The 10,491-nt window shown below is 41.3% G+C and overlaps 1 long non-coding RNA gene across 3 annotated transcripts; it reads left to right on the top strand.

The window, feature by feature from the left end:
• The first annotated feature begins 1,042 nt into the window (after positions 1-1,042).
• LOC127968586 (uncharacterized) lies at positions 1,043-2,877 on the top strand. 3 transcript variants are annotated; one of them, XR_008156022.1, is made up of 5 exons: positions 1,043-1,335; positions 1,692-1,773; positions 1,866-2,047; positions 2,158-2,258; positions 2,752-2,877. It is a non-coding gene; the product is annotated as an uncharacterized LOC127968586 (long non-coding RNA). The 3 variants fall into 3 exon arrangements; XR_008156023.1 differs by having other exon boundaries at positions 1,050-1,335; positions 1,866-1,933; XR_008156021.1 differs by having other exon boundaries at positions 1,053-1,335; positions 1,866-1,944.
• Positions 2,878-10,491: the final 7,614 nt, after the last annotated feature.

Raw genomic sequence — 10,491 nt, 5'->3', positions numbered from 1 at the left:
ATCCTGTTCCCTGTCAGTGGATGGCTCGGGCTCTGCAGCTGCGGTGGGCTCTGGCTCCGTGCGGCGTGATGGTGGCTGGCTGGCCTCTGGGTCGGGAGTGGGGCTGGCGAGATCCTCTATCGGGCAGACGGTGAAAGGTGAGCCATTTCTCGCCAGAGTCCACTCCACAAATGCGGCGAAATCCTCCCGAGGACCATCTTCGGGCGACAACGCTCTGCACTTGGAGTTCAGGCTGGTGTTGTAGAAGGTGCAGAGCGCGTCGTCCGGGTAGCTGGTGGCATTAGCTAATAGGAAAAACTGTCTGGTATGGTCCTCGAGAGAACGTCCTTCCTGCTTCAGCAGGAGGATGAGGAATTCGGGACGATAGAGGGGATCCATAGAAACTAAGAAAAGAAAAGACTGTGAAAAAACGAAAGCAAAACGGAGGGAAAAACACGCAGTTTTAAACTTTCTTTTTTAGGTCGGGTCTTCTGTCACGGTTTACGCTGCCGGAAGGAACACGGAGCCGAGGATAGATGAAATAAGGCTTTTAATATATACCATTCATGGAGCACAGCGATAGACACACGTAAGTGAGTGAGTTAGTCACAAGTGAGGAGACCCGACCAAACAGAACTGAAAGGACAAGGCTTATGTACAAAAGGATAATTGGGGAAACACAGGTGGATGGCATGACTAAATTAACAGGGACATGGAACACATGAGGAATAGAATAGACACACCTGGGAACTAATCAAACCAAACCCGGAAAGACAGAAACTGGGTCACGGGCAAAAACACACTAAATGAGTCCAGGTGTGACAGTACTCCCCCCTCCCGGCAGGCTTAATAATGCTTCATGAAAACTAGTCATCATATCAGCTTTGTAAACAAATATAAAAACAAATATATGTACAATAAATATTAAACAAAAAAAACTATAAATATACTGACTTTTAATAAATGGTTTTGTTTAAAGCAAACTATTATACACACTTAATAATATGATTACAATAAATAATAATTAACAATGTATCATCATGAATTAATATACTTTGACTTTTTACAGGCTTAATAATGCTTCAGTGTGTGGTACTCCTCAAAACACGGGACAGCACACAAGGGAGTGTTGGATGGCACACACATGTGCTTGGTGAGGCGCCTCTGCTTGCCCTTGCGTGTGCTGGAGAGGCAGACCTTGCAGTGCCGCCTGGTCTTGCTGCCCTGGGAAGTGGTCTGAGGGACTTCAGATGGGAAATGCCTGGCTGTAAGGCGCAGAGGAGTGTCCAAGGCAGGACGCCCGCCTTTGGTTGGACCTCGCAATGTGCTGTACTCCTCCAGCAGCCCTCTCATCAGGTTCGTCCTGAATTGTAGGGAGGTGATTTCCTTTCCTACTCATAGTAGAGCACATCAATAGGAAGTGAGGAGAAAATAATAAAATGTGACTGTGTGGTTTGTTTATTATTGTGAATTTGTTAACACTTTAAATTACATTAACTAAAAATGTTAGCACTTTTTATCTCGTTTATATTTATTTGTATCCATTTCTCACCAGTAATTTGCCGGTAGACGATGTGGCTGTTGAGTAAAACCGTGTCGAGTACATGAAAAAATACTTTCTTGTACCACTTGGTAGACTTTCTGGTGCATTCATGAAAACCAGTCATCATATCAGCTTTGTGAACTGCACCCATCTTTTTGTTGTACTCCAGCACACAGACTGGCTTCATCATTGGTTGCCCAGTGAGGTGATCCAGCTTGCCTGTGGCTGCCATACCAGTTGGATGGACTGTGGTAAGGACATGAACATCCCTCTTGTCATGCCATTTTACTGCCAACTGCGACCCATTCTCTTTGAATTCACCTCACCTTTTTTCATTTTGCAGGTGAACTTTGGCATCCCTTTTCTGTGTCCGCGCACGGTCCCACAAGCTCCAGTGCCAAGTGACAAGAGGTGCTGGAAAAGTGTGGGACTACTGTACCAGTTGTCAACATATAGAACATGACATTTGCTCAAGTAAGGTGCTAAGAGTGTCATCACAACGGACCCAGAAATCCCAAGTCCTGGGTAATGTTGGATGTCAGTGGAGGATCTGGTGTAAATGATCATGTCCTCCACATAACCAGTTAGCACATCACACAAAACAAAAAGCTTGATCCCAAATCTTTGCCGTTTAGATGGAATGAACTGACGAAATGCCAGCCTGCCTTTCCACTTCATCAGAGACTCATCCACACACAGATCCCTGTATGGCACAAAAATGCGACGAAAAGAGGAGGTGAGCGCAGTGAATATGTGTCTGATTTTTTTCAGCTGGTCATTGGAAACTGCTGTCGCATTGTTTGCAAAGTGAAGACAGCGGAGGAGCAGAAGGAAGCGATCCTGTGAGAACAAAGACCCAAAAAATGGGGTCAAGAGCATGGAGTCTGTGCTCCAGTAATCACGAAGTGATGGTTTTTTGATCACACCCATTAAGAGAACTGATGCTAAAAATGTGTACATTTCAGGGATATTTGTTGGAACCCATTTAACCAGCTTCCCTTTCATTTCGTTCTCTTGCAAGTCAGAGGCATATCGGTTTGTTTCCTCCACAATTTCTCCCATGACATCTTCCGTTAGAAACAATTTAAAACAATTTACCTCACTGGGTGATTCTGGTGAATTTTGCACACCATAGTGCTGGTTGTTAAAATTGCCTGGGCCAGGAGGATAAAAAAGGTTGGTTGCCTTCCACAACAATGAGTTTAATGTTACCTCTTCTGCCTCATTAGGAACTGGTGTCATCTCTTCGTCTTCAAAGTTGTCCAGAGCTTCAAGATTTGGGGGAAGATCCTCATCACTGTCACTCTCTGCCTCGCTGTCAAAAATCTCCTCATCAGAATTAAAAAAAAATTCCTAAATTTCCTCATTTGTCAGTTTTCTTCGTTTAAATGTATTATCTGTCATTTTCTCTTATGTTGGTGAGCTGGATTAAAGTTGTGTCTTTAAATTACAACAAAGGCGATTGTGAGGTAACGGTGACGTCAGCTTTACATCAGTTGTCAGCGGGAAAAATAGACTCGCAATCCATGACAGTTAAAGTAAATTTATTTATACAAAATATTTACAAACTTGTAGTTATTAACAATTGTTAAATATATGTAAGTTAACTCCTAATGTGGTATTAATATAAGAAAAAAAAACATGTTTGTTGATTGGTAAGTTATCACGTGAAGGGCTATGGGCGCCGCCATTATTTGTTTACAACACTGATGGAGAGTTGGACTTAGAGCTTGCTGGATTTACAACATGCAAGATCATCCATGTTTCCCGAAATATATGACTGTAACCCCCGCTTCACTGCATCTCACGCGACGATCCTGCTTGACGCTCACACGCTGCTCCTGGAGTGAATGCACTCATTGATTAACATGCACGCACGTCTGAAAAGATACCCGCTGTTCACGCGTCGCTGACACTTGCGTTGTGCTGTTATCTACAAGGTATGTGTTTGACTTGAATAAATATTAATATTACATGTTTAAAATGTTCTTTTACTGTTATAAATATGAGTGTGCAATAACAACCTATATTTCTGTTATTGTGTAGTGCAATTTAAAGTGAATGAAACATAAAATAAACATTAAAATACACTGAACAGTTGTGATAATAATTGTAGCTGAGCACGTCTGTCTCTGGCTCAGTGCCAGTCAAAGCGGGAAAGCAGTGAAAGCTAAAGTTTGAAATTTTGAATTTAGCAGTTGATCACGTGATTTACTGAACGTTCTAATCACACCGGTGTGATCGTACGTGTCAAAGGGTTAAGAGTATAGACAAACCTATTATTAACGTAATAGTATAGTGATAGTAATAGTATAATAGTGTATAGATTTGCAATATGTGCCTTATTAAAACACTAATTTCAATTGTTATTATTTACAAAAAACAACACATGAATCTATTAGCTTAAATGTCTATGCACATGATTTAAATATACATACACCAAAACATCTGATCAGTCGCCAACTGTAGATATACAAATATAAAATTTTGCTATCTATTCTGAGGGTGATTTCTTCATTGTCCTCCAAACGATACATTTGATGCCAAAGATGGACGATTAGGAACTGCTTAAAGGAAAGCAGCCGATGTACTGTGGCAGTACGAGAAAAAAAAAAGAGGTTTTTTTTTTGTTTTTTTTTGCTGTTTGGCTGGATGGAGGAGGGAAGTAAATTAACTGGAAATTGGAAAGAGAAGGAAAGAGCGAGAGAGAAAACCGATTATCTGAGAAAACCACCTAGTTGGTGATACTGAACCCATCGCTGCTGTTTGAGCCAGTCTAAGTCACTGAAGCGGATGCGTGTTTTCGTGGCGATCTCTGTAGTGCGGCATGCACTCTCGGCTGCTGGTTGCAGGGTGACGTAGTCTTTGGGGCTGACGAGAGCCAGTGAGCTGCTCAGGTGAACGAATTCCTGTTTAAGCTTCCTTAGTTTAAAAGACTCCAACCGACAAAAAAACTGTTTCCTCCCTGCCATTATCGGCTCAGCTCTCCTCACAAACACACACACTACACTAACACGCAAACATACCTGAACATTCAAGCACGCCCATTCAGAGTGTAAAAGTATTTATATATATATATATATATATATATATATATATATATATATATATAGTTCTTTTCTCCTTGTAATGCGTTTTTTATGTATTAAAGAACGAATGTCTTTTTTATTTTGAATTGAAACTAAGGTGATCTCTTTATACTCTTTCATCCTTTCTGTTTCCAGTACCTCGTTTTGAGGAAATAATGTGGGAAACTAAGGGTGCATAACCTTTTTTTCCTATCTTATTTCATCTCCTTTGTGTGTGTGTTTTTTTCATTGTTTCCGAGAATGTACCTATATAACATGACAATGAACTTGTGAATTATTTGTTTGTTTTTGTTTCCTTGTTAGTTTGGTGAAAATATATAACTGTGAAGGTTAACTTTCTTTGTGTGAGTTGTAATCGGTGGCTAATAGAGACATTCCGTGGTAAAAAGCAACAAATAGCATTTGTATTTTGACAAGATTAAGCTTGTCTGGCGCCCGAACTGTGTATAGTTAAATTAAACGTTTTATTTAAGTTTCTTTGGGCCTGCTACCGTTACAGAAGTGGCGCCAGAACAGGGACATGAATTAAATAAATAAAAAAAAAAAAATTATATATATGGAATGTTGTTTTTTTGTTTGTGTGTGTTTTTTTTGATAAACTTGAACTGAATTTTTTTTTTGTAAAACACCCTCTACAAACTGTGATTGACAATTTTGTTGCCTTTTAGGGGAAGGTGTATTTTGTAACCTGTGTCCTTTAAACTGTGGGGGGGAAAGCCTGTATTTAAGGAGAGGTAACAATTAATGAGGACAATTAAAGTGTTACCTGGTGTTTAAATACTTAAAGAAAGAAACTTCAAATTTATGTATGTTGGTTAGACTTGTTTATTGAACACTGGTACAACATTGTAATACTGTTGTTTTATGTTCTGATTGATTCCTGACACATACACCTTACATTTTATATAACATTGTACACACTTCATTGTACTTGCAGACATGACCACTACACCATCCCCTATGTCCACTTGTGTGGATATTGAAGCGCCCCCAGATGTTGCAACCCCTATATGGCCACCTGTCCCACATCCTCCGGTTACCTATGGTCATCCTTCACCATATGTTCCATACAAACAAGTGCCTTTTAGAACCAGGTACCCTGAATCACATGTCCAGATTAGCACTCCAATACAAACCCTTTCCGGGGAAGAGGGGCCAGGCCCCATGCAGCTATGCACATCACCTGACCTTTCTTCTTTCTCTGTGACCCAGCAGGATTTGCCCGGTGTACTCCCAACTCCTGGAAGAGAAATGCACCAACTTACTTCAAGGGTTCAAGGTAATTGGGATACACTACTGGATTTTGTAAAAACTCAGACAAAAGCAGTCAGTGAACTTACCCAGGGGTTGAAAGCAGCTTCTTCTCAGCACAGTGACCAAATTAATAACATTTCTACCAATGTGAGGGAAAACCAGCAGCAAGTTCTCACCCTATTGGACACGAGAGGAAAACAGGATGAGTCTGAGGCTGATCAGTTAACGAAAGCCATAAAACTCATGATATCAGGTGAACTTCAAAAAGTAGAATCTACTGTTGTATCTGAGGTACGCTTCATGGTTGATCAGGTTCAGCTGGAAGTACAACAAGACCTAAAAACCATGCAACAACACTTTCAAAAAAGCCATGATCAGCTGACAACAGAAATACAGCAATGCAACAGTCAAAATGCTAGTTTTTGTAACAACTTAAGGAAGTTTGAGACTGAGATGATTGACTGAAGCAAAACTCAAGAAAAGAAGATGGTGGATCTAATTAAGGAGAGATTACCATCCCCTCCTGTTTCTACTTCGCTCCCTTCCCTTCCTCCTTCACTCTCAGTGACTGTACCTGCACTTGCACCTCCATCCGCTGCTACAGGGGTAAGAAGTGACCACCTGAAATTAACGTTTCTCACCTTTGGAAGGCAATCCGACGACCCAGATCCATTGCTATATCTGGCCCGTTGTCATGATTTTCTAGCATTACATCCCTTGGTTTATGCTGGAGAAGGATTATGCATAGCACATCCAATATGAGGGACGTAAGGCCATAAAACCACCTACAACGCTACAAAGACCAATCCCTAACCAACCCGTGGAGAACCCTCAAGTACAGTGCTGGAGGTGTAAAGGTTCCCACTCACCTGGAACCTGCCCACATTTTATGTCTGCTTCTTCCAACCAGCCATCTGATCTGTATCGTGCCAACAATAACAAGCGTTCCTTCCAACCTTTGAAGTCTGGGGGTCCGCCTCGCCAGCCAACCACCCCTTCCAGCAACGCGGTGTCTGCAGCAGCTACACCATGGCCATCTATGACATGCAAGAGAGTTTATGAACTCTCTCTTAGAGCGTGCTTCACATAAGTGAATCTTGTCTTCACAACAGTGACCTGCACGCTGCATGTGGTACAAGACTTTCACTTGCATTTCGGGACAGCTAAAAGAACTGTCTCTTGACTAATCATGTCACTGTCATTGTTGCCTTGTCACAATAATGTTTAAGTATTTTAAACCATCTGGTACTCGCACACTCCAGAGGTTATATTATGTGCCCTCAACAGTCACATCCAAATTTTGCACGTATAAAGCCGCGAGTATTATATAAGAGCGGTCCGGTCTTGCCTTTGGTCTGCGATTTCTTTCGAGGGCAGGGGTGTGATATGATTTTTGATAGTGGAGGATAAAAATGTCTCCACAATCTGCTTTTGAAGAAATATTGTTGTATTGTGCTGGAGCGCACATTCTATCAGCTGCAGTTTTGGCGCTGCGGAGTCAATATACTGCGACATACCTGCAGTTCTGCCACTCCCTGTACACAGAGTACACAGCGGGGCACTATCCCAGTTGCTCATAAAAAAATATATAAAAAAACGTCACAGGTTACGAATGTAAACATGGTTCCCTCGCTATGGGGAACAGCTCATTGTGACCCCTGTCTGAAGCATACATTGAAAAAACTCCCAACTAGTTGGCCGACTACAGCCTCTGACGTCACTACCGGTGCGACCATAAACAGGCACCGGGAGAACACGTCATTCACTTCTTCGTCAAGTCAAGTCAAGTCACCTTTATTTATATAGCGCTTTAAACAAAATACATTGCGTCAAAGCAACTGAACAACATTTAGCAAAACAGTGTGTCAATAATGCATAATGATAAAGGCAGTTCATCATTGAATTCAGTGATGTCATCTCTGTTCAGTTTAAATAGTGTCTGTGCATTTATTTGCAATCAAGTCAACGATATCGCTGTAGATGAAGTAACCCCAACTAAGCAAGCCAGAGGCGACAGCGGCAAGGAACCGAAACTCCATCGGTGACAGAATGGAGAAAAAAACCTTGGGAGAAACCAGGCTCAGTTGGGGTCAGTTCTCCTCTGACCAGACGAAACCAGTAGTTCAATTCCAGACTGCAGCAAAGTCAGATTGTGCAGAAGAATCATCTGTTTCCTGTGGTCTTGTCCTGGTGCTCCTCTGAGACAAGGTCTTTACAGGGGATCTGTATCTGGGGCTCTAGTTGTCCTGGTCTCCGCTGTCTTTCAGGGATGTAGAGGTCCTTTCTAGGTGCTGATCCACCATCTGGTCTGGATACGTACTGGATCCGGGTGACTGCAGTGACCCTCTGGTCTGGATACAGACTGGATCTATACGATGTTTGATAGGGAGCCAGTGCAGTATGGACAGGACCGGGCTAATATGGTCATACTTCTTTTCACCTCTCATTGTCTTTTCAGTGTGGGTGGTGTTAGCGCAGTGGATAAAACACACGTCTGTGGTGTGGGAGACCCGGGTTCGAATCCACTGTGAGACACCAATGTGTCCCTGAGCAAGATACTTAACCCCTAGTTGCTCGAGAGGCGTGCGACCTCTGACATATATAGCAATTGTAAGTCGCTTTGGATAAAAGCGTCCGCTAAATGAATAAATGTAAATGTAAATACTTCCTGGTTCTAGTAAGAACTCTTGCTGCTGCATTTTGGACTAGCTGTAGTTTGTTTACTAAGCGTGCAGAACAACCACCCAATAAATCATTACAATAATCTAACCTTGAGGTCATAAATGCATGGATTAACATCATCGTCTGAAGCTTGCATCCAAAGCATGGAAGGGAGCTAGAGGATGCAGTGTCTCGTTCCCTGATCAGGTAACCTGAGAAGTTCCCTTTCAAGGGAACTTAGAACTGCGTCCTCTAGGGGCCACTATGGGGAACAGTATACCCATGCCGCCATGCCGAGGGGAGTGCAGGCCAGAATCATAGCGAGCACTAAGTACCAACACTACCATTTCTATGGGAGTTGCCCCTGGGACGTTTAGACGGCTGTCTGTGACAGTACCCCTAACAGCCAAAGGCCTAGGCTACATACCCAACTTAATTGTTAGGGCCTCGGCCCAGGGTAGAGCTGAAGGCTTGGAATCAGGAAAGATTCCTTTAACCCCTTACTAGTAACCCCCCTTTTTTGGCATGGAGACCGAAATTACATACCCAAAATAAAAAGGTTTCTGCTCATGATTCTTTCTGACTAGATACATAATCAACCTTTGTTCACAAAGCTGACACTTTAAAGTTTACTGTTCAGGAATCAGAATCACTCAGACTGTTATGATAATAGAGATATATAAGCTCAAACATAAAAACAAAAATAAAAATATTAAAAACATATGTTTTAAATGTATTTAAAAAAATGTTGATGTAGGAAATGAGTTTGAAAACACAGTGTAGCTAAGGCCACAAGTCTTCCAAGACTTCATAAAAAATTTCATAATCGAATCTGTAAAACTGTGAATTTTATGAAATATTTTCTAAGGCCATGTCATGTGTGTTTTTAGAGAAGGCTAATCAGATTGATTTATGGCCCTTGTCATCTCTGTAAGATCTCACATGTAAACTTTCCTGTGCTCTTTGTGTATGTTTCACTGTTGAAAACTGCCCGAATCATGATTGTATTGTTCTCACCAAACGGTTCTTTCACACCTCCGCCAAGTATGACACATTATCCGCATTATTCTTTTATCATTATTCTTTTGTTTTTATTCCACCTTTATTAGCCTTGATTGTGGTTTTTCAGGCTTTACAAAGCAGCGATCTCACTTCAGTCTCTCTTTGCATTTAGCCCTTATTTATCAAAAGTATTACTATAAAAATACAACAAAACATTTTCTTACGACCTTACGTGAATTATTGAGACAAAAATGCATTATGAAGAAGAAAAGCACCTGCTATTAGTAGCATTGGTGCTAACGTTAGCATCAAGCTACATCTGACAATTTATGAAATTATTAGTACACTTTTACTCAAAACTCACTTTAAACCCCAATTGATCACAGGTGGAATTTGGTCATTTACTGTTGTAAAAATATTCTATTTATAGCCTTTTTCATCGTTACACAAGTTAGCATTTCAGATGTACATTTTCAAATTTTTTTTTTTTATAAAAACGCACCAGATCTCAAGAAAATCTCCAGTTTATTATTTGGATATTTTGTGTGTACAGAGGTGTTTCAGTGTTGTTTTGGCCAGATAACTACCAGGAAGTGTGCAGGAAGCATGTGACACGATGGGGCGGTGTCCAGATATGACACTCTCATATTGACATTGGGAAGGCCCAATCAGAGTCTGAGTCACACACCGCACGAGCTGTGACTACTGCACGCACACAGAGATCGCTGGGAGAGGGTGTTTATCATCTGATCGCGTAAATCCGTGGAAAATGAATAGAAATGACGATTCTGTCTGAAGAAATATGAAGTAAACATCAGTAAATATATCCATATATCTCCGCAGATATGCATCTTTGGTCTGTAAATCCTTATTGACGCTGTTCAGTGAGTCTATGTGAACACAAATAAACCGCTGCTGACGTGACTGAATATGAGTGAGTTGTGAATTTCTATTCAAAATGTG

Source organism: Carassius gibelio, chromosome A4 (genome assembly GCF_023724105.1).
Source record: "Carassius gibelio isolate Cgi1373 ecotype wild population from Czech Republic chromosome A4, carGib1.2-hapl.c, whole genome shotgun sequence".
Taxonomy (NCBI): Eukaryota; Metazoa; Chordata; class Actinopteri; order Cypriniformes; family Cyprinidae; genus Carassius; species Carassius gibelio.
Note: the sequence above shows the minus strand (reverse complement) of the source record. Positions and strands in the feature narration are given on the sequence as shown.